Here is a 22,007-nt window from a genome sequence, read left to right on the forward strand (position 1 = left end):
AATTTGTATTTAGTCTTACATTTAGTCCTTACACTTTCTTTAAAAATCTTCAGCTATCTGAAGGACATCTTGCCCTCAGTAGCCTCTGATACCCTGCTGATTACCCGTGTGGTTTCCCTTTTACCCTTTCTCAAGCCTTTCTAGCTAAGAGAATGTATTTACTCTCTTCCTTCAAGAATAACTTGAATAGTCTCTATGCCATCTGCCATGACTTTACCCTATTCCTTCCAGATTCTCCTGAACAGGAGTCCTTGTTTATAATTATCTTTTCTGAAATTCAGCCCAGCTGTGGGGAGATTTCATGGCTTCCTTGCAGATCTGCAAGGACATTGAATCTAGAGAGAGAAGTATTTTGAACAACATCCCCTTTTTCCCCCTCTCACGGCATCTTCAACAGTCCAGTTCATGAAAATCATTGATTCAGTCTCAGCAGTCCTCTGAGATTCCTTCTACGATCCGGTCTCAGTAACAGCCTCCTCCCTAGCAGGGTGGCTGTCCTTCCCCCAGCCCTCCTCAGACAACAGCTCACCACTGTCTTGTGGCCAGCTTTCAGTAACAGCATCACCGCCTCGCTATGTACCCAGCACATCACTGATCAGAGGGGGAAAAAAACCCTGTCCCTTGGGGACATTCTCAACATGTGACACTCGGAGCAGCTCTGTCAGGAGAGGGACACTTTTATATCACCCTGCTGATCACCAGGTTTTCATAATCTTTGCCTTCCGCTCTGTAAAAGAGCTATTTTAACATATCCCAATTTTTCTCATGAAAGATGGTGATCCTTGCCTTTTAAAACTTTCAAGTGCTGAAATTCTGCCTTGTAGACAAGTCTAGAACAGTCGGCATTTTGTTTTGCACACCTCATCCTTTCAAGCCTATTGGCTGCTCCAGGTGCCTTTTCAGATGCCAGCTAAGGAAACAACGCACTATCACGCCACAACTATTTCTGTAGGCCTTTCTTATATGCACGACACAAATACCCACAAAAGGACCCATTAGTTGCTGAAAAGTCATCTTAGGTGAAAAAGTTCTGCTGGTCTTGTCAGTATGCTTGGATGAACGTAACGGAAATACCACAATTTTTTTGCTGTTCAACAGATAATATAATTACCTCCTCTGGTTTTAAACTACGAAATTTCAGTGATAATTATTTGCCAGCAATTTCTGAAATTGTGTTGAAATGCTATCTGATGGGAGTATCTGCGCAATATACAGACATCATCTCAATTTATATCCAATATTGAATACTTATCTAAGGATTTAATTTAAATCTACAAAAATCAAGAAATTTCTGAATTTCTCCCAGTGACACTGCTAGTAAAATAAGACATGATACATAACACTGTATGAGTGTGCATGCACACTGAAATTTACTTTCCAGCATGAAGTCCCAGTTAAGCAGAGGTGCAAATAACAGCATGTGATTAATGAGACCTGTGGTTTGCAGTGTTATCTTCCAATTACATCTGTCACTTAAATTACGCCTACATGTTGGTATCTGTTCATCATTTTTGCCTTGCACAAATTACATAAAACCACTCCTGAGACAAAATCATTATTTTTCATATCTCATGTATTTTTCTAAAGAAAACTGAGCATTGTTTTAGGTGGGTTTTGTGCAATAAAAATTTTACACACAAGCTGATCTAGAACTCAGCATAGCAGAAAAGTATTTGCAAGTAGTAACAAATTATTCCACTGGATTTTTATTGGGCTATTTTCAAATACAGGTGAATGCATTTTGTCCACAAAAATAAGAGCTTTTTCAAGTGTTATTATTAGGCAATGATGGAAGTGTTCGAATTATTATTCTGAAATTTTCTTATTGTTTCAATAATGTTGTCCCCTTCTTAAACAACTGAATACTTGTCTCAAAGAAGAAGCTCTCCAATTTTAAAATACTGATCATCCTAAAAAGGAGGAAAACCAAGCCCATGCCACTTATGTGTCCAAATAACTTATTCTAATGACACAGGAATGACATCACAGTAAGAACACTATAAGCCAAAAGCTGAATTGTGTGTGAACAAAACACAGACATCATTCTTTAACAAATACAAAGGTTTCATTTATCCATTGCACCAAAGGAAGTTGACCACTTAACTTTCATAAAAAGAGTCAAATCATAAGATCATCCCAATTTTTGCCAAATGAGGGAGCCTAACATAAACTTACTTAATTTTCTGATTTCCTGACAAACTTCAAAAGCTGTTTATGGCTTCAGAGTCACAAGCAAAGACAGAGGTCAGGTCTTTCACCAAAGAATACAGTAGCAAGAGCATCTTTTCCAGTAACAGGACTTGTGGCACTTACTTCAGCAGAGCTGGCATTTCACTCATGAGCAGGTGAGGGTGCCATGTGTGCACACGCACACACAAACACACACGCATTACACTTGTTAGCACATTGGAGCAGAGCAACACATTTTTAAGACATCTGCCCTTCACAAGGTTAACCCACAGATTTTTTGAAAATTATTTCTGTTGTTGAAAGGTATTTTTTCTGTTAGTGAGCACTAAAATGCTTCCATAAAGCGATGAACTGGAAAAAAACAAAAAGCTATTCAGCTTTTTAAAAATCAGATACATATAACTGGACTTAAGACAAATTATTTAAGTGAACTGGGAACCAAATGCATTACTTTTCTCTTTGAATTACACATAGGCTAATGGACTAAGAAAAAAAGGAAAAAAAATTTATTCAAAACAGCTCTAGCATTGAAATGTTCAATAACTCTACAACAAAACACTGCATTAGTTTGATAACAATGACTCTTCTTAACTGCAAACTGTAGATTGTTCTAAGAAACAATCTTTTATTCTGTAGCTTTTCAAATTACGAGCAAATAGTATCAAATTCATGGTCCTGTCAGTATGCCAAAACAAAGAAAACACCAAACAAAAACCTTAGCACACACACCCCCCCAGAAAAACCCAACCCCCGATGATTAAATCAGTTTTTCAGTAAAATGAGACAACTGGCAAAAGGTCTTTTTATAATTTGGGAAACCACCATTATTTGACTACATTCATTTCATTCTTAAACATCCAAATTTTCACTTAGTAAAACTCATTGATAATAAAAACCCTATCCCATTATATATTTAATTTCTTCCTGTGGATATTAAAATAAACTATGTTCTGAAATTAAGAGTTAAAATACCTCCTTTTGTTTTCCATACATATTTGCCTATATAAATATACTTCATCATTTTACAAATTACAGTATTTATATTAAAGCTTTCATTCAGCAAATCATTACAGCTTAACAAGAACAAACAATCCCTGTGTTTTGGTTCTGTCTTTAAATCACTTTTGGAGATAATGAAAAACAGCCAAAATGAGTGACTGCAAATAATACAAACAACACATTTATTTAGAAAAATAAACTGAAAATGTTGCTTGTCTGTTAGATTTCTCCATGAAGTATAGACAAATGGCTAGAAAAATTTTATGTCAAGTACATATTACAAATGACTTCTTTAGCAGTAACTGGGACTAAATGTCAATGTTCAACAGGAACATTTTTTGATGTATAATTCGATAGCTTAAACTTCTCGGCTGCTAATATGATAAAAAAAATGGATGCTATTAAAAAAGATTATATCCCCTTTTTAAATACACCTTATCATGTTGCTGCTTTTTCATATATATACATATGTATATATGTATGTATATGCATGTATTTATTTCATCCTAAGAAAGGACCATAATCCTTTCTGTGAAGAGATCCCCATAGTAAAAGAGAGCATAAATGTCTTTCTTCAGTTCTAACTTTTTAATTCCATTTGGAGCCCTGGCAAAGTATAGCTTGTTGTGGTCAAAAATCTCCTGGGGTCATCTGTGCAAATGGTGGCACACATCATTACCCTGAATGGAAGTGACAGTGCAAATAACAGAAGTGCATCGAGATGCAATCTCTAAGAGTGGAACTTCCTCAAAGTCGGGTGGAGGACAGGAGACAGCATCCTTTTAAGTGACTTCACTTATGCCCTGTTCCTGTATGGCTTTGAATATATACAAGGGACGACAGAGGTCTTCTTCCCCACGGACAGTAACATTTCTCTGTTACAATAAATGCATCCATTTTCTGATATTACTTAAGTGCTTCCTTTTTCCTTTTGGCTACATATTGAAATATTTGTTGATGCTGGCTGTACCCATAAAAAACTCCTTGTTTGGTACTCTCGTTGCTCAGCACAGGACTCAGGTGTTAGGCCTGGAAACAGCAGTTTCTGCAACGGGGCAAAACATTGAGCTCTCTTATCCTTCTTTCCCACTCAATGGAATTTAAGGCTGTGGCTGTTGCCAGGACTCAGCTTGTAGCTGTCAGATCTGAGAAAGATGATTCAATGCAGATTACACTAGTGCTCAGTTGTGCTCTGACTTCAAGGGTTCTTCCATTCTCCACTAAGGGTCAGGTTTCCTGGTTACTTCTCAGATCTGGCCTGCAAGAAGTCACAATGATGAATCTGATACGCAAATTAATTGACGTGCCTCCAAATATAGATATTCCTTCAAGCCTGAAGGTGCTGTTAAAAAGAAAAGAAGGGCAAAGTTATAAAAAATGTTACTTTAAAAAGACAAGTTAATAAAGAAAATATAATTTTTAATTATCATTTCAGTTTTCATGTAAGCAGGAGTTCAAAAAATAATGGTATTTTGAAATGATCTTTTATAGTAGCACTTTATTATGTATACAAGCCTTTTTTTTCTGGGGTAAATGGGTTTGACTTCAGTGGTGTCTTTGAAATCCCCTTTTTCAAGGTGATTACTTGCATCTCCTGTGAAATCTGGACTCTAATACTTGTTAATAAATTAAATAGAAAATGAACTCAGCAGAAGCTCCCCATCTGACAAGTAAGTTTTCTAGTCACAAAAATACTATATATAATTCTGATTTGGGTCTTTCATATTCATTTTTGTGAAACTGTTTTAATTTTATAAAACACTAATAATGCTGTAGTCTGATGCTGAGGTTCACTGACCTACTGAGTTTTCCTAGCTTTATTTATTAGGGAAGATAAAGGAGCAGTATCTAACAAAGACACCTTATAATACTTGTTGGTAGCTAGGACACTAATTTAGGTTAAAGTATTAAAGTCACACCTCCTGAGGAAAAGAATAACAACTTCCTCATGCACTTTTGGTGACTTACACCTGAAGGTACAAACTTCAATGAGGAGGACGATCACTTCTTTGCCATTAGCTTTGTGAATCTAGCACCTCATTCACATTTCCTCATATTTCTTACTTGAACCACTTAAATTGATAAAGATTTTCATGGGGTAGGACAGAACTTCACTGTCAGACAAAAAAAAAAAGGAATCTGAATTTAGTGTAATGTAAATTCTTTTTGGTTTTTCCCCCAGCACTAAATGAAAAGATAAAACACTTAGTGAAATTTATTTAACACTCAGAATTGTTAGTGGCCCGGTGTAACCCAATAGCCTAGCAAACATGGCAGATTTGTGATACCACTAGCTTAGCAGGAAGTTGTTTTCCTAGTCAAGTATTCAGGGTTTGACTCACATTGTTAATGAAAAAGAACAATGTTCTAAACATCTGCTAGCAGCTTACTTTTAAACGGAAGTCAGCCTTCATATCACTACAAACACACAACACTTTCTCAGATGTCACAGTTTCAGGCTTCAATTACGTTTGGGCTAATGATTCCTGTATGTTATTATCTCATAAGAATCAACAAAAAAGACAATATTATCCTTATATGCAGCTTATTTCTCAGGAACAAGATTAATATGGTACAACGAACATACATTTAAAATAATAACAATAATACTCACAAAAGACATAATGCAAATAGAATTTTTTGTCAGAAAACAACTTAAATTCTGAATACAATAAAATACAATGCCAAGCACAGTAGACACGAAGAGCAATATGATCTTTTCCTCTGAGTTGTAATTCATAAAAATAGACAATATCATGCTGTTATAGTTTAATCCCAGTCAGCAATTAAGTAATATGCGGTTGCTCAATCACTCTCTACCACAGAGTGAGCTGGGGAGAACTGAGGAAAAAAATCTATAAACCCAAATAAAATGAAAATATTTTAATAATAACAATAACAAAAACAACTGTAACAAAAGTGACACTTAAAAAAAAGAGAGATAAATAAACCTCAAGAAAGAAAAGGGATAGACAATTCAATATGGCTCACCAGCTGCTGGCTGATATCCAGCCTGTCCTCAAGCTGTATGATCAGCTCCCACCCAGCCCCCTCAGTTCATTGGACATGAGTTTACGGTATGGAATGTGCCTTTAGCCAATTTGGGCCACCTCTCCTGATTTTGCTCCCTCATGGTTTCTTATGCACTTCCTCACTGGCAAAGCAGAGGAAGCTGATTTAGGGTACACACTACTTAGCAACAACAGAAACACCAGCGTGTTAATCATCATTATTCTTATTTTAAATCCAAAACAGTACTAAGAAGAAAATTAACTCCATCCCAACCAAACCCAGGATGACTGCTTACAAAACCAGGAAGTGATTTATCAAGTATACTTGAATTTCTCCGTCATTTCTGTCATAGAGTTGTCAACCCACACAATTCAATTCATTCCATACAACCATGCGACATCCACCCTCATTTCATCAATATTCTACCAAGGAAGAAAAGACTGCCCTCTTTTCTTTATACTAACTGTGCTAAAGAGTAAAAACTATGAAAATATTTTGCACCTTTCCATATTAATAAAGAATACGTTTAAACTAAAAATTATGGTTAAACTTGCTCAGCGGAAAATTCATTAGGTACCAATGCCTGCATCAAAAAACCAGCTGTTCCTCTTGCTACCTCCCCCAAAAATCTGTATTTGCAAACCATTATTGTACACATGAAGAAGTGAGCAGCAAGAGAAAGAAGGCCAGTCACTGAAAAAAAACCACCTGCCTACTAATTACTGACTCCTATTCTGAATTGTCTAGCTTTTAATCCTATAGTCTGCTATCCTTTTGATAGCAAGGCTGTACATTCTGATATGTTCATTTAATTCATCATTACAAAATAATTTTGTTACAGCATACCTTATCAATAAACTCATAATAAAACTCTGATCCTATTAAAGTCATTATTAGGGAGCTAGGGCTCAGACAATTTACAGGAAACCATTTTGTTCACTCACGTCCCTTCTTCTTTTCAGTACTTGGGCAGCATTGCCATGTCATTCTCTTCCTTCTACAGCATCATTAATAAGTCCCAAAAGCTAGAGAATCAAAGAAACCAATGTTGCTCTTCTCCCCATTATTCAAAACTAGATAACCATTCTTCTGTACTAAAAAATAAATTTTAGTTTGCTGCATGTATTACCTGAAAACCATCTATGTCCTTCTGCTTTTTTTCTGTTTGTTAGAATCTTAAAAAACTGAGAGAGAATCTAGTCTCATCTGCAAGGAATCCTCCTTCTCATCGTGGCCATGACCATATTGACTCTGGACAAATTGCTAAGCAGAATACCGTGAATGGAAAATGTTAAGGGACAAGGCTACTAAGGGAAGCCTCCTTTCAGCCTCAGGCCCATGAAACGGCTGCCCCATTCTCAGATGCAGAGAAACCACTGCACTTATTGGTCTTTAAATAAAGTCTTTAAATAAAGACCAATAAATCCAGTGACATGATTGGAAGACATCAAGAAAATTACAGAGAAGACATCACCAACTTTGAAGAGATATGTGCAGTGAGGATGTCAATAATCACAGAAAGGAATACTTTTAGTGATGGTTTCTATACTGGGCCTCGTGCCCTTTATCAAGAAAATCAGAGAAAACAACTAAGAAATGTATTTCATGTTCCATTGAGAAAGGGAGATTTACTTGATTCTGACTAAGCCATGTAATTTCTCCATCTTTTTAAGTCTGGTAGAAGCATCTGAAAGACCAGCCGAAAAAAAAGCTTTGTTATTTGGGCTATTTTAGCCCAGACAGGATTAATTTGGACATATGCTATTACCTGTCTTAAGGACACTGCAAGTCAGAGCACATGCCCCGTTATTAGTTCTACTCACGTATTTTTTGCTAGGCACAGAGAAAGCTCTCAGCAGCTCTTCTCAGAAAAAATCACTTTCATGGGTTGCTCCAATGCAAAACCAACACTGTTGTATAAGTTACTTACTTATTCCTGAAAGATACAGAAATATTTAGATTCAGATATAGACTATTTTATTTATTTTATCTTAAGCTTTTTACTATTTTAGTAAGATTAATTACTATGCTAAATCCCTCATTTGAAGAATTACTAAAAGCAAAGGGAATGCTTCGCTAAAATTTTGGGAATTTTTGCTAGTTTCTACTGTCCAAGAAATCCTGATCATGATACCTGTTGAGACATCTTTTTTCTGTAAAAACTAAAACACCTAAATCTAAACAACACAGGATGCTAACAAACCACCACCAAACTTTTCTTGTAATTATTCCTACTTTTTTCACCAGAAGCTTCAGGAAACATATTAATGTGTGATTTCCCATCCTGCTGTTTTAATCTGTAAATAATTTATTTGCCAATGAGTAAATAAGAAATCCCAGTTCCTTATTGGAAGTTTATCTTTCCAAACTTAGGAAGAGATTGAAAATGGCATGAAAAGTTAAAATATTTACACATGACAAATGAAATGTACACATTTCCCTTTTCTTCTTTACACACTACATTAATTTATGCATTGACAGTGTGTATTAGCTTCTACAGTAGTATTCTTGTGATCTCACTAGCCACTCCTAGCAACACTTCCTTAATGAGATTATAAAGTTCTTTGTCATGCCAGTTTTGCTATCTCCAGAGCTTTTCCTATTCAAAGTTCTATAAATATAATCCTGAATAGAAAATCATAAATTATGTCAGAATGCATATGATGAGAGTCTTTGCTAAATACGGTTATCCAACTGAACTCCAACTGTTTAAGCAGTGTATTCACAGATATTTACTATCTTTGTCTGCTTGCACAACAAAATGAAGACTACCAGAACATTGACTCTGAGAGCTACTGTAATTTTTTATAATGAGAAGCACGCAATCAATGTCAGAGGCAATGTGCTTATCAATATATGAAACTCACAAAATCTCCTGCTTGTTACTGCTTGTTACTACTGGCCACATTTATGTAGTGCTTGTCCCAGTCAAGTATCAAACAGTTTAGATTTGTGAGAAGTAATATTGTAGGACCTACAACATGCAATCAAGCCTTTTCCTTTTTTTTTTGGTATTTGTTTTGTTTTGTTTTGTTTTTGAGGTATTTTTTGTTAATTCCACTAGTTTCCAATATAGCTGATATCTAAGCAGCCAAAGTTACAAGGTGAGAGGTACCAGGCATCTTGACATCACAGGAGTCAGTAACTTACACTACAGGTTGCTATGATGAATGTAAAAAATGACAAAACTCCAACCAAAAAAATGCTAATAGGGAAAAGAATGGCACTGGAAAAAGATCTAATGATGTATCCTGGGAAAACCTGGCAGTCTTGTTCACTGGTCAGAAGCATGTCACCTTTTAAAAGAAGAACACATAAATTTTAAGTAGAGTAGTATGTACAGGATGCATAGAAAGTATAAATTATATTTCTACAATTCCTCAGACATACTTTTGGCAGTGACAGTACATTTCTGTTTACCATTTCAAATTTTAGAAACATTTTCACTGGATAATTTTTCTTTACATGAGTTTATTTTCATTTGCCTTTTTGGTTCGTTAGGTGTTAGAAAACTGTTTTGGTGGTATCATAATGTATATTTTAAGACAGAATTGGTTATGCCAAGTGTGAACACAGTCCTGGGAAGCTTACTTATTTTCTCATGAATTTTTGGATATGTTATGATACATCTTTCATGAGAAAAGTACTCACAAATATTTCTGGGAGGGTGGTTTTGATTCATTTTGTCTCTCAGATACACGCTTACCAGCTCCCAGAAATTTATTTTCTCAAAAAATCATCTTGTACTTAATTACCATGCATAAAAAAGCAAGAAATTATCAAGATGAAACCAGCTTTTTCTTTGTACTAGAGGATAACATTTGAGCTATACATTTCATTTCAAATTAAGAAGCTATAGCTTGTCCCAATATTTATTGGCAGACAGGCTTCTGATGTAGATTTGCTTAAAAAGCAAGTCTAATTACACATAAATGCTTTCTTATCAATTGGTGCAATAGAATATATTTGTCAATATGTAAATATAAGCATTTATATGTATATTTATGCATTATTCATGCATCTTATGTATGTGTTTACATATAATGTACACACAGACACGTTAATTCACTTTTTCTTCTACTCCTTTGGGCTAGATGCTGGCCAAATCTTGGACAATACCCAGAAGACTGCAGCCAGTTAGACGGTAGTTTTAAGGTCACATCCACAAGCTCAAGTGGCCACTACAGTTGTGCCAAGAGCAACAACCCATGTGAGAATTACATGGGGTGGGTGTCTCTGTACAGAAGCACTCAAACTTCAGCGTAGTTCCATCCCTGTAAGATACAGCCTAATGATAATATGGAAATTACTGTGAACGGAAAAATACTTTAATGTCTGGGGTGGTTCTTCAACAGGAGATATCAACTGTTTGGCTATAAGCTCATTTAAAAAGAAAAGTACTTGAGCTTTGCTTCATAAGGGGTTATGAAATAATTTATACCATGTGCTCAGTAGACAATAATCAAACCATAAAGCCAGTCTTGCATATGAGGCACTTCACTCTGTAAAAGAAAATTTGGCTGCATTTCTGGTTTGGTTGCAGATTTTTTTTGAGATCCAAGCAATAATTTTAATCAACATGCTACAAGCTAACATTTTATTTCATTCTGTCCTTTTCAGGCTCTACAGATTTCTGTTTATTTTCAGAAGTGAATAATCTGAAATATTCAACTTACAAGCCAAAACACTCAAAAAGAATTTTGATGCTTGTTGAGGTTTGGCTACACTTGTGAAACAAATAAATCCTGCAATGCTAGTGGTGAACAACTTGTTTCTTCTGCATCCTTCCCTGAGTATGGAGGGATGCAGATGAACATCTACCTGAGGCCTACTGATGTTTTCCCAAATTAAGGCTGTGTATCTGAGATGCTCCAAGGGAATCTCCTACGGTCCAGGGAACCCACCCAGTCATTCTTACTGCATTTCTTGTAATATAAGAATTAGGTAATATCGGATACTATTTTCATATGCTCTTATTTTTGCCTGCCTTTTCATGCTGAGTCAAAGCAAATTTCCTCAATTAGTTTGAATGCACATCTGTGTGAACTAGAGGTAGAACAAAGATTTGTAAAAGAAAGAGATGCAACATTCTATTCCTAAAGATTAGTGAAATATAGCTACTGAAACACTTGGGAAGTCGGTTACAAAGTTTGTCTACCTGGGCAATAGCAGAATAAGTAAATACTAAAACAAAAAATATCAAGGATGAAGGAGGTTTGCATTTGGAATTACTGCCCACTGTCACATCCAGTATATAGTACTGGGAAGTTCCCTATCAGTGCTGCACCTAATACCTCTTTAATTAATCTGAGGACCTTGCCATCTCTGCCTTCCAGATAATGCCAGAAAGTAAAAGGATGGAAGGTCTGATACGTAAGAAAATATACCAGCACCCTGTACCCCGTGTAAGTCAGTAATTTTTCTGTAAAAATTCAGATATCTTGTGGCATACTTTTGCAACAGTCAGTTCCTGGAGCTGATTATACAATAGAAAACAGGATGATAATAAAAATGCCTGTGAACCTACACTCAATGAATAAAAATAAATTATTTTGGTATACAGCATAATCTACTTCACAAAGGAAAAAAACTATTATCAGTCAGGGAAAGGGGCATTAAAATAATTACAACGCAAAGTTCACAGAGAATAGTTAAATGCTTTAAAAGACTTGCCTCTGCTATTATTTAAACATTTTTATTTTTCAATGTTTAGAGTTTAGAGGTTTTTGTATAATTACATGTCTTAATGTGACCTGTAAAGGGTTTGAAAATCATTCTCCCCAGAGTACATCTTCCAGTTGACAGGTGTAACCTTTTCTTATTCAGCCTGAAGCTAGGAAGGATAGATGATAAGTGAGCTGGCAGTCCTCCACCTCCTTATTTAAAAAAAAAAATAACTATATAGGTGAAAACAGACATGTAGCACACAATGTAACTATCAATATTTCTGCCTTTTTTTTTTGACATTTACAGATCTTTCATCTATTTCAAATTACTTGAGCAATCCATCAGCCTTGTAGGATTAGACCTACTTTGCAAGCCAAAAGGATTTAAAAGACATCAGAAAAAAATCCATAAATTCACTGATGCATTTTTTTCTGCAATTTACCTGTTGAGAGGTGAAATAATTTGTGATTCTAGCTAACCACTCACTGTTCATTACCATGTGCTTTAAGGATTTATTTTTTCCTTTATCATTTGGCACAAATATTTTGCCACACAAGAAAAAAGTATTCATTTCACTGACAGTATGGAAATTACTGAAATTACATTATCCTGTTCTCCCTAAACATGCCAATGTGACTAAAGGCACACAATGATTCATTATTATTACCATTCATTATTATTCTGGTTAGTCAAAATACTCAAATTCAATTATTTTCTTTAAAATGGGTTTCTGTGAGGTTGCTGGACACTGGGATGCTCTGTCTTTGTTTCTAGGAAGTTTTAGCTACTAGAAATAACTGAGTGGCTCACAACTGAATCTTGGGCAGAAATCTCTAAATTCAGTAGACGTCCGTCCTGAGGCCAACAAAGAGATTTTACCACATGCTTTAACAGCCTGTTGGAAGACTTCCCACCCACCCAATCACAGCCCTTTTCCAGCAGGCAGAATAGAAAGGGTTGCATCAACTCTTGAGCCTTTCTGCACTGTGAAATAAAAATACTAAGGCTTCTATGCGTTCATTACCAAGACTTAACCAGTTACTTTCTTGAGCTCCCAAGGAAATCATGGTATGAGGAAGAAATGGAATATAAACCACAAAGGAGACTGAATATATTTTTAGATTGGAAGGTGAAAATAATATCGGGGTATAATTTGGTGTCTTCATATGTGTTGTACTCTCAGCAGCAAATATACATGAAAGAGATCAACCTGGCCTGACATTTACATTGAAGACATTTGGAAGTCTCCTTAAGGAAAACACTATGTATTTTCTAGCAACATTAACCTTGGGAAGAGCTCTACTTTTTGATTACTCTACTAGAATGTATATGCTTACCGCATTATAAAAATAAATACAGGAATTGATAACTTTTGCAAATATACAATGACTCAATGCAAACTTTCCTTTGCAGGGGTCAACTTTTGTTTCAACAGCTCTTGCAAATACCTATATATAAAAATAGAGATGGTCCTCAGCAGCCTCTGAAAATCTACTTATTAGCTTTCTTACCCACCACTTAAACACAACAAAACATATGAAACTGACTTAAAAAAGGATGAAATAGCAGTTTATCAGAAATATCAGTATTTACATTCTTCTTAGGCACTCAAAATTATGCCTTTTAATTTATTTTGAGCAGTCCTAGAAATGAGCTTCCGGAACATGATTATGTAGGTGTGACATAACATTGTTATAGGTGTTATAGACCATGTGACAGGAGCAAAAGGGGAAGGAAAGACTCCTGAATCTATCATTTGGATAATTCCCCCTGTTACAGTCAAAATGCACTCTTTTTTGTTTTTGAGGTGGGTTTTGGAGTTTTGGGTTTTTTGTTAGTTTTTGTGTGTCTATGTGTGCACATTGTGTATGCATGGAAGTGTGCAAATAATTGTGTTTTGGACAGCACAAAGGAGAGGGGAAGTATTTACTGGAAATTCTTACCTAGTTAGAATAGTAATAAAAAATAAAATGGCTTCATGTTTCCCCTGTAAATTCAAGGAGAGAAGCTGCAGCTTTGGCCTGATGAAACTTTCTTCACTATTAATATTGAAAAATATATTATTCCTCACTATCATGTCCCTTTAAAGTTATCTAAGAGCCTCCTAAGTCTTAATGTCTCAAAGAGCATCTAAGTAAGGGCAATATAATAATTTTTCAGTGATGAAAACTGGAACAGCTGCTTTTATATCCAATTCTTGTATTTTGTAGCCAAAAACATGTCCTGGATAATAACCTGAATCATCTATATCAATATTTGGAACAACATAGTTACTGATTGCAAAGAAATACTGCTCTTTCAAAATACATTCCCTATATAATAAAAAAGGCATCAATTTATAAGCATCACAGAAAGTAAAGATTCTAAATTTACTTCTGTAAACTGTTTTATCTGTGTCATAGTAATTCTCCAAAAAGAAAACAAGGAAACAGAAGAACAGAAAGAAATAGAGGAAATTCTTAGCATGTGAGCATATAAATCACTGCACTAACCTCAACTGTAAGTCAGCAATCAGCTGAAAGCTCCGTGATGATGTAACAAAATTTTCATGTACCGTATCAAAACTGCAAAAAATATAATGTACAAATGACAAGCTGACAGCTCATTTCTGAACAGTCTTTTTCCACAACACCACCAGACTCCATTTTGAGTGAAGTCTTACCACTCCTCCCACCAACACAGAGTGTGTGCTGAACGGCAAATTGCTAGCTACATTCTTCTGAAATTTTCTATTAAAAGTCTCAGGACAACCAAAATTATTTTACTTTGAGAACCAAATTTTAGGCTATTTTAAGGAATGTCTAAACTTACTCCAGGAGAGAAGGGTTGGCTCAGCTGCCTTTGTTGCTGCAATGAGTGTCAGGTAACTCCACTCATCCGCAAGAGAATGTGGCTTTCAAAGGACTGGGGGGAGAGAAGTTAAAGAGTCAGAACACTTCACCTCCTCTGTAGCTTGTGAGAAGTCAGCTTCTGGTGCAGAACCTGAGAAGGAAGACAGAATTTGCTGAGGTTTTCACTGGCTGTTGAGAAAGAAGAACAGCTGGCACAAAGCATGACCTGGCCGGTGATCACATTTGCAGAAGCAGCAGCTCAGGGTCTGAAGGAGATCCGATGGGAAACCGTGGCTAATGGGGAGGCTTTAGGGGTGATGCCCCTGGAAGTGCTTACATAACTGCTGGACACACTGAACAGGGTATGTTTGTGGAGGCAGCAAAAGAGAAATTCACCCCATCCCTCAGGCACATGATACAGCAGACGAAAAAATGGATACTCTGTCCTTTCAGCATGATGCTTGTATTGCTTTTCCAAAATCCAATGATCATCTCAGTACTCTCTCTTTAGTAGCAGCACCGTCCTCTACCAAAACCTCAGAGCAGCCATGAGCAGCTGAAGCCATACTGCTACATACAGAAACACAGAGCATGCTTCAGACACAGGGAGCTGCGAGTTTAACATGCCTCAGGCAGAGGAGGCAAGTCAATTTGGATTTCTCTTATCTCTAGCAACAGAGGGCAAAAGAAAGGCAGCTGATAAACACCATCTCCTTCTCCAGCAATTTGTAAACCTAGCACATCTGTCCCATGCTTTATTTATGAGTGAATGAAAAACAATTGGATTTGTGTCAGATAGAATATCTAAATGCTGAAAGGAATGACAGATTTCGGTTTTTCATTTTGGCCATACAAATATACAGTTCATGTTTACTTTCACTACGAGTCAAAATCCACTGTCTTTCCTTAGAGTTGCAATTAAAAGGATGGATAAAAAACAAACCCTTTGGCCCTGCTGGCTTGCATTACTTGCAAGTAATGCCACCTCAGGTGGTGAAAATATTGGGGAAAAGCTTTTTCTCTTTGATGACCTCGACTCTGAGACGAGTAGCGTGTTAACTATATTTCTCATGTTACTAATTTCAAGAGAAATGTCACCGTAGAGCTACAGAGATCAACCAAAAGAGTGAACCTTCTATTTTGCCTGTGGGCTGAAGTCAAATTATACACAAGTTAAAAAAGGGGATTACATGGTACGCAAGGATTTTCTACAGCAGAGATTAGAAGTGAATAATTCTTTCCATGTATTATTCTCCTTCCTTTACCCCAAAAAATGCTCCAATAGATAAGAAAGTTCAAAAACTGCAAATTGTTTAAGAGTTAGCTGAACTGTACTAACTGATAAGGACATATCAGAAGTAGCTAAAATCCATATTGTGCTTTAGAAGCTTTAATTGAAAGACAAGTCTTCTGCTCTTGAGATAGAAAATAATTTATAAATCTATGTATAGGAGCAATTACAAATAATTTTGTTTTTATTGCAGCTGTCTAATAGTGGCATTACAAAAACTAAGTTGGACGATGGTATCTCAGATAAATTTTTTCCCTTTAAAAAATAAGCAATCAGGAAAAAGTAACATAAAGGCTTTTGCAGAAGGATCAATATGCTCTTGATCTGGTTTAAGAAAGTACCAGTAAGTTCTCTCTCAGAAAATCACAGGATTATACAGACAAACTTCCTTTGTTTAATAGGATTTTTAAATAAAGGCCTGTTAACTGAGATGGAATTAGAAAGAAAATCCAAGGAGGTTATTTATATTTTCTGTATTTATAAAAATATAATTCCTATTGTTGATTCCGATAGAAACCTGTGTAATAATGATGATTAATAGCATTTTAATTTCTCATATAATTTTCCAGCAATTACAAAATCTATGTTTAAAAGTACCCTAAGGTGACATATTCTTAGTGAATTTAAAACATGTCTTATACCCAGAAATTGCACTTATTCATAAATATACTGACTATCTTTCAGTACTTACAAAAATGCATGGGGTACTTAAGAAGCTAATTTTAAAACATCAGCTAAAGTAATCATTGTTTGATTTAATGCTTTTACAATAGATTTTTTTTATTTCATTCCTTCTGTCGTACCTTACTAGTGATAAATTGATGGGTTTTGATGGAAGATATAGAAATAAAATTTGCACTAACTGTTTCATGCTGAATCATTTATGCTCCATGTGATCTAGTGCAGGCTGATTTCCACCTTTCAAACAAGCCTTTTACTTGGGAAAATCACACTCCAAAAAATTCACAGAATTGAAAATTAGTATTGTCATTTAATTTCTCCTGGTATTTTCTGGAATACTTCTATCAAGACATTACTTAATGAAGGTGGAATTTGCTTCATGAAAAAAATGCAAATGTCCTCTCCATGGAAATGTATATTCATAGTCTCGAAACCTTCTCAACATGTTGAGCCTTACTGCTATCGTTACATTCATACTTTGAAAGACTAGAAGACACTCCAATATTTCTGACTTTTTCCTAAAGAGTGACACTGTTGTAAAACATTCATGTACAAATGGGCCTATCCATCTAATCTCTCTGGACTTTAATACTTCCATAGGCATTTATGGTCCCAACATTCTAACTCTTAATCTAACCTTAGGTATTTTTCTCTTCATTGACATATAATACACAGGAACTTGTCACATATGAAGGAGGTGACAACCTCAGAATGGATTGCTCCAGTTATGCAAACTTACGTAAATTTAGGTAATGCTAAAAGTAGACTAAATTTCTCTCAACAAATGGCGATTTATCTTTTTATTTTGTGAGACATCTGAGTTGATAGCAGTCCCCTCTTCAATTTCTCATCCATACTCATTGTGCTTTCTGCATGGCTGCCCAGCCCTTTGCTCCTGCACTGCTCGGTGCCTGTTGGCTGTTCTGACAAAGCCTCAGCGAGGAGAGCACGCTCCCTGCCCATCACAAGCACGCACCCCCTCACACAAGTTTGCATCACTAATGACTTACAAAATTAAAACATTCACTGGTTACACAGCCAAAAATTCACCTCCATTTTCTGTCATAGCTTCCTCTTTGTTATGAATTCTCACAGATCTTTGGAAAAATCATTGAGGGTCCCATCTAGCTTCTTTCTGCCGTTCCTGATTAATTCCTCAGCCAACGTTGACCCAGTAAGGGTCAGCTGATTTGCGCTGAGAAACATCTTTTATTTAACCCTGTAACATCTACTAGAGTTGCTGAAAATACTATGCTTTTCTAAAGCACAAGCATTAGAATACAATGAATTTATAGAGTTTCTCATGGCTCAGTTCAACCTCAAAGCAAAAATAGATTTGTAGAAGAAAATTAGTTAAATAGTTTGTTTTCCTCTTTGATAAATTACATGCCCAGCTTCAATTTAAATAATAGAAAGAAAAAGAGATATTACTATGTCCAAGAAACATTCCTATAGAATATGAAATTTATAGACATATTTCACACTTAAAACAAATGCACTTATAAAAGTACTTTGAAATTGTATTTCCAAGTCTTAGTGGTTTTTTTCCCTGTTTCTTTTCTAAAATCCAAGGTTAATCAACAGTAACAATGCAATTTGGCCCTGCTGTCAGATGTCACAGAATTAATTATTACAGAAAATACATAAAACAGTGATACCCAAATCCTAATGCACAGGGGAGTTATTCATTAATTTTAACAAGGTTTAGCAAGGAAGCCTAGCTTGAACATAAAAACTAAGATGAGATTTTAATGTCTTTACATCATTAACTATTTTAGGGTGTATTTCAAACTCATAAAGCTGTCTCATTTTGTACCCATGGCAGAAATCACATAGCAGGCCAGAACTTTCTAAATAATGCATTTAATAATTTATTTATAGGATATCTAAATGCAAATAGCTGCAAAAAATTGAAAAAAGGTGCTCTCAGAACCCAGGGTTTAATTAGAAATGCTTATACTACTTAAAATTTCAGTATTTTAAACTTACATTCTATAGCTTCATCTAACCTACAGGGATTAATTGTAACATTTCACAGTATCTATTAGGAGGTATATTTTCTTTAACCCGTACTTAATGTCAACAAAATCTGTTCAATGCACAGCTAACTGTTACACTGATGCATTTTAAAGGTAATATGAAGATAATGTAAGACTCTTCAAAGCAATTAGTAAAGTTATTATATTTGCTTAAGCTGTTCACCTGATTGAGTGACAAAAAAATCCACTAGTCATTATCAAACTTTCTGGTAATGTTATTTCTGTCTAGACACTAAGCATTTTTACTGATGAAATGTCTGTAAAATACAAATTTCAACAATCTGAAGGTGCAACTGACATGTATAAGCATAAGAATTTGTAGATCACACAAGATTTGTACTATCTGAAGAAATACATGATCATGCTAACATATCTGTAGTCATCTTTAAACGTTATCATGTATGACCATCAGTATAGAAACTGCAAAAAAAAAAAAAAAAAGTGGTTTTCTTCATGTTTGACCTTAACCATTCACATTTTCATATCAGGTATTTTCTTAAATAATTTTATTTATTTGAGCATTATTATCCAATTCTGATCATGACCACAGGGCTGAAATTGGTTTGTACTTATCCCAAATGTCTGCTTTTTATACAGCTCATCACATAATAGCCCATGAACTCTGAAAGATCTTCTGGCTTACAAACCACACATTTCTGTCTTCATTAGAGACACACAGAGGACAGATAACATGCCATTTTAAACTAGCCCTCAGCTGAAAATTAACTCCATTTTAAACTATATTCTCAGTAATTGAAATTCTAAAAGTTTCTCCTCCAACAAACATCTCCATAAGAACTCAGAAATGTGTACTGTCTGAAGTTCATTTCTGCTCCAGAATTAATTTCCTCCTGTAACCAGACTTGTTCTTAAATTCATCATCATTAACACCCCAAACTACTTATACTGCTTTCTATCTGACCCATGTGGTTCCCAAGAGAAAGAAAACCTGGGTACTCTTCCCATTCTTATTGGTGATCCTAAAATGAGAAAAATGTTACATTATTTTCCAACAATCCCCCATATCTCAGAAATGCAAAAAATACACCCTACAACTCATTCTGAAGGAAACTGCAAGACAAGCTTCTTGTTCAGGATCTGAGTACAGTCTGAGAGGTTTCTGTGCCTCAAAGAGTCAAGTACCATAGCCATGAAGATGTTCCACCACTATTTGCACAGTGATTTCTAATAAAAAGTACTTATGGCAAAATTCTCTTTGGAACTTGCCATGTTGAACTTGCCAACACTCGCCTGTAGAGAGAAATCTCAGATAACCTTCTGATTTTAAGAGCATTCACCAGAGATATGAGCTGCAGAACCAGCCCCAATGGTGCCAATTTATCCTGTCTGGTTGGAGGACCTTCTGGGAGCAAACTGGATTTTTATAATCCGTAAACTTTTTATGCCCTCATTTTGCTGTGACATCAACTGTTGTTCCTCTGATGACCATCTTCCCCAAATCTCAGTGCTCCAGTGAGCCAGGACAGCAAAGAAGCAAAGACACACACAGAGTAAGGTGATCAGAATAGAACTATTACTATTAAATCGTATGCATGATATTAGAACTGTAGTCTGTAATATTACTATCAGAGAAAAGACAGAATGCCCTCCACAGCAAAGTGAAAAGCTTGCACATTCAAAATCACAAAACAAAGCTGCCTTTTGTGGAGTGGGGGAAATTCTAACTGCTGGGAAACCAAAACATAACAGAAGATGGAGAAAAAGACTGCTTGGGCCAAACTGTATTTTGATTTGCATGATAAAGGATGCAAATAGGACAGAATTTAATCTGATTCTACATGTAAAAATATAGGTGTAAACCAATCAAAACAATTTAGAGCAAGAGTTCTCATGGGTGAATATTTCTGAAGAAAGAACATTATGCATACCAAAATAAAACTCCTAAGACACAAGATAATACACAGAAAATAACATATTTATCAGGATTTTATTTTGTGTTTATAGGTAAGTATCATCAGCCAACTGAAAGTATGATCTCTATTATGTATATTCCATGCAAAGCAACTTCAACTAGACTATTGCAAATATTCAAGAAAAGCAATCCAGTAAAACTGAACAGCAAGAACATTGCCCTGTCAAAGTGAAATAAGGCAAAACAAAATAGGAAATAAAACTTTGGTTTTGTCCCTAGACGTATCTGAAGTTTGCCAATAGTTATTATTATTTCAGATAGTGACTAATTTATCTTAGAAGGCTCATTTGAAGTTCACCTAGCCCTATGTTACATGCCACATATCAACCTGGTAACACAGATGCCCAGAAAAAAACCCTACAAGTAGAAAATTGGAACTTACTACCTTTAAATGTTTTTATTGACTACTGAATATGAGAGATGCCTTTACTCAATGAAAGCTGCAGTTTAAAACCTAATGTGTTTTGGGCTTTGTAGATAGGCAAAAGACATTTGCAGGGCTGAGCCACTTTGCCTTGCTGACATTCACAGTTGGCTGGGATTCAGAAACAAACATTCCTGTAAATAATTTCTCTGTGAACACAGGTTTTCATAGCAAAAACTGACCAGATCAAATCCACTTGAAGAGCTTGCCCTTTTTTTGTTTCTTTAATCCATCCAGAGAATGTGCATAGAAGAGAAAGGAAAGGGAGAGACCTCAGAGATGAAAGTAGATTTTTAAATGTCAAAATATCCTACTAGTAGTGAGAAAAGCAATGTTTATTTCCCTCCTGTGACTGGATTTTAACCCTATCGTCTACTTAGAAGACAAACATGATTCCAAATTACAGAAAGTATGAGATTTTCCCCCATTGTTCTTCGTGAAACCATGCAACTTTTTCAGACAATAATGCACATGTCCTTGGCAAAAAGACAGCATGACTGCAGTTAATTACTTACTATAGACACAGGGAGCATCCTGATGAAAAAGGATTATAAACAAAGAAACACATTTTACACTGAAACAGTCTTGTTCTCTCATTTCTATCCTAATACTGAGCTATCCAGAAGGATTTTGACAGCTACCCAAGGGCACTAAGCAGAGAAATTATAAGCAAAAATGCTTTCTCAGGACCTGACATGGGATGCAGTTTTCAGGTGGATTTGCCAGCATACTTCCTAAGCAGAATATGCTTCAGATCCAAAAACTCTTTCAATTTTCAGTGTTGGGTTTCAGTAGAGATCCTAGACTACGGTAACATTTGAAAACAGCAATTTAGTTCTTTTGGAACAAAATGAAAATCATTTTGAACAAGTCTGCCCTTCCTCAGAATGTACCTCAAGGCCTCCTCTACACTCAGCATTATTTGGAAGATTCCTAGAAG

The 22,007-nt window shown here is 35.6% G+C and overlaps 1 protein-coding gene across 7 annotated transcripts in view; it reads right to left on the minus strand.

Annotated features, from left to right (window-relative positions):
• Window positions 1-1,690: 1,690 nt before the first annotated feature.
• The window catches only part of PRR16 (proline rich 16), a 140,317-nt gene continuing 120,000 nt past the window's right edge, over window positions 1,691-22,007 (minus strand). For 4 of the 7 annotated variants that reach the window (XR_010031067.1, XR_010031070.1, XR_010031072.1 and 1 more), the window contains one exon: window positions 1,691-4,531. The gene's annotated coding sequence lies outside the window, so the exon portion shown is untranslated. Of the gene's footprint in view, window positions 4,532-14,679; window positions 14,851-22,007 lie in introns of all 7 variants that reach the window. The other 3 variants (XR_010031071.1, XR_010031068.1, XR_010031069.1) reach the window with 1 other exon arrangement.

Source organism: Melospiza melodia, chromosome Z (genome assembly GCF_035770615.1).
Source record: "Melospiza melodia melodia isolate bMelMel2 chromosome Z, bMelMel2.pri, whole genome shotgun sequence".
Lineage (NCBI taxonomy): Eukaryota > Metazoa > Chordata > Aves > Passeriformes > Passerellidae > Melospiza > Melospiza melodia.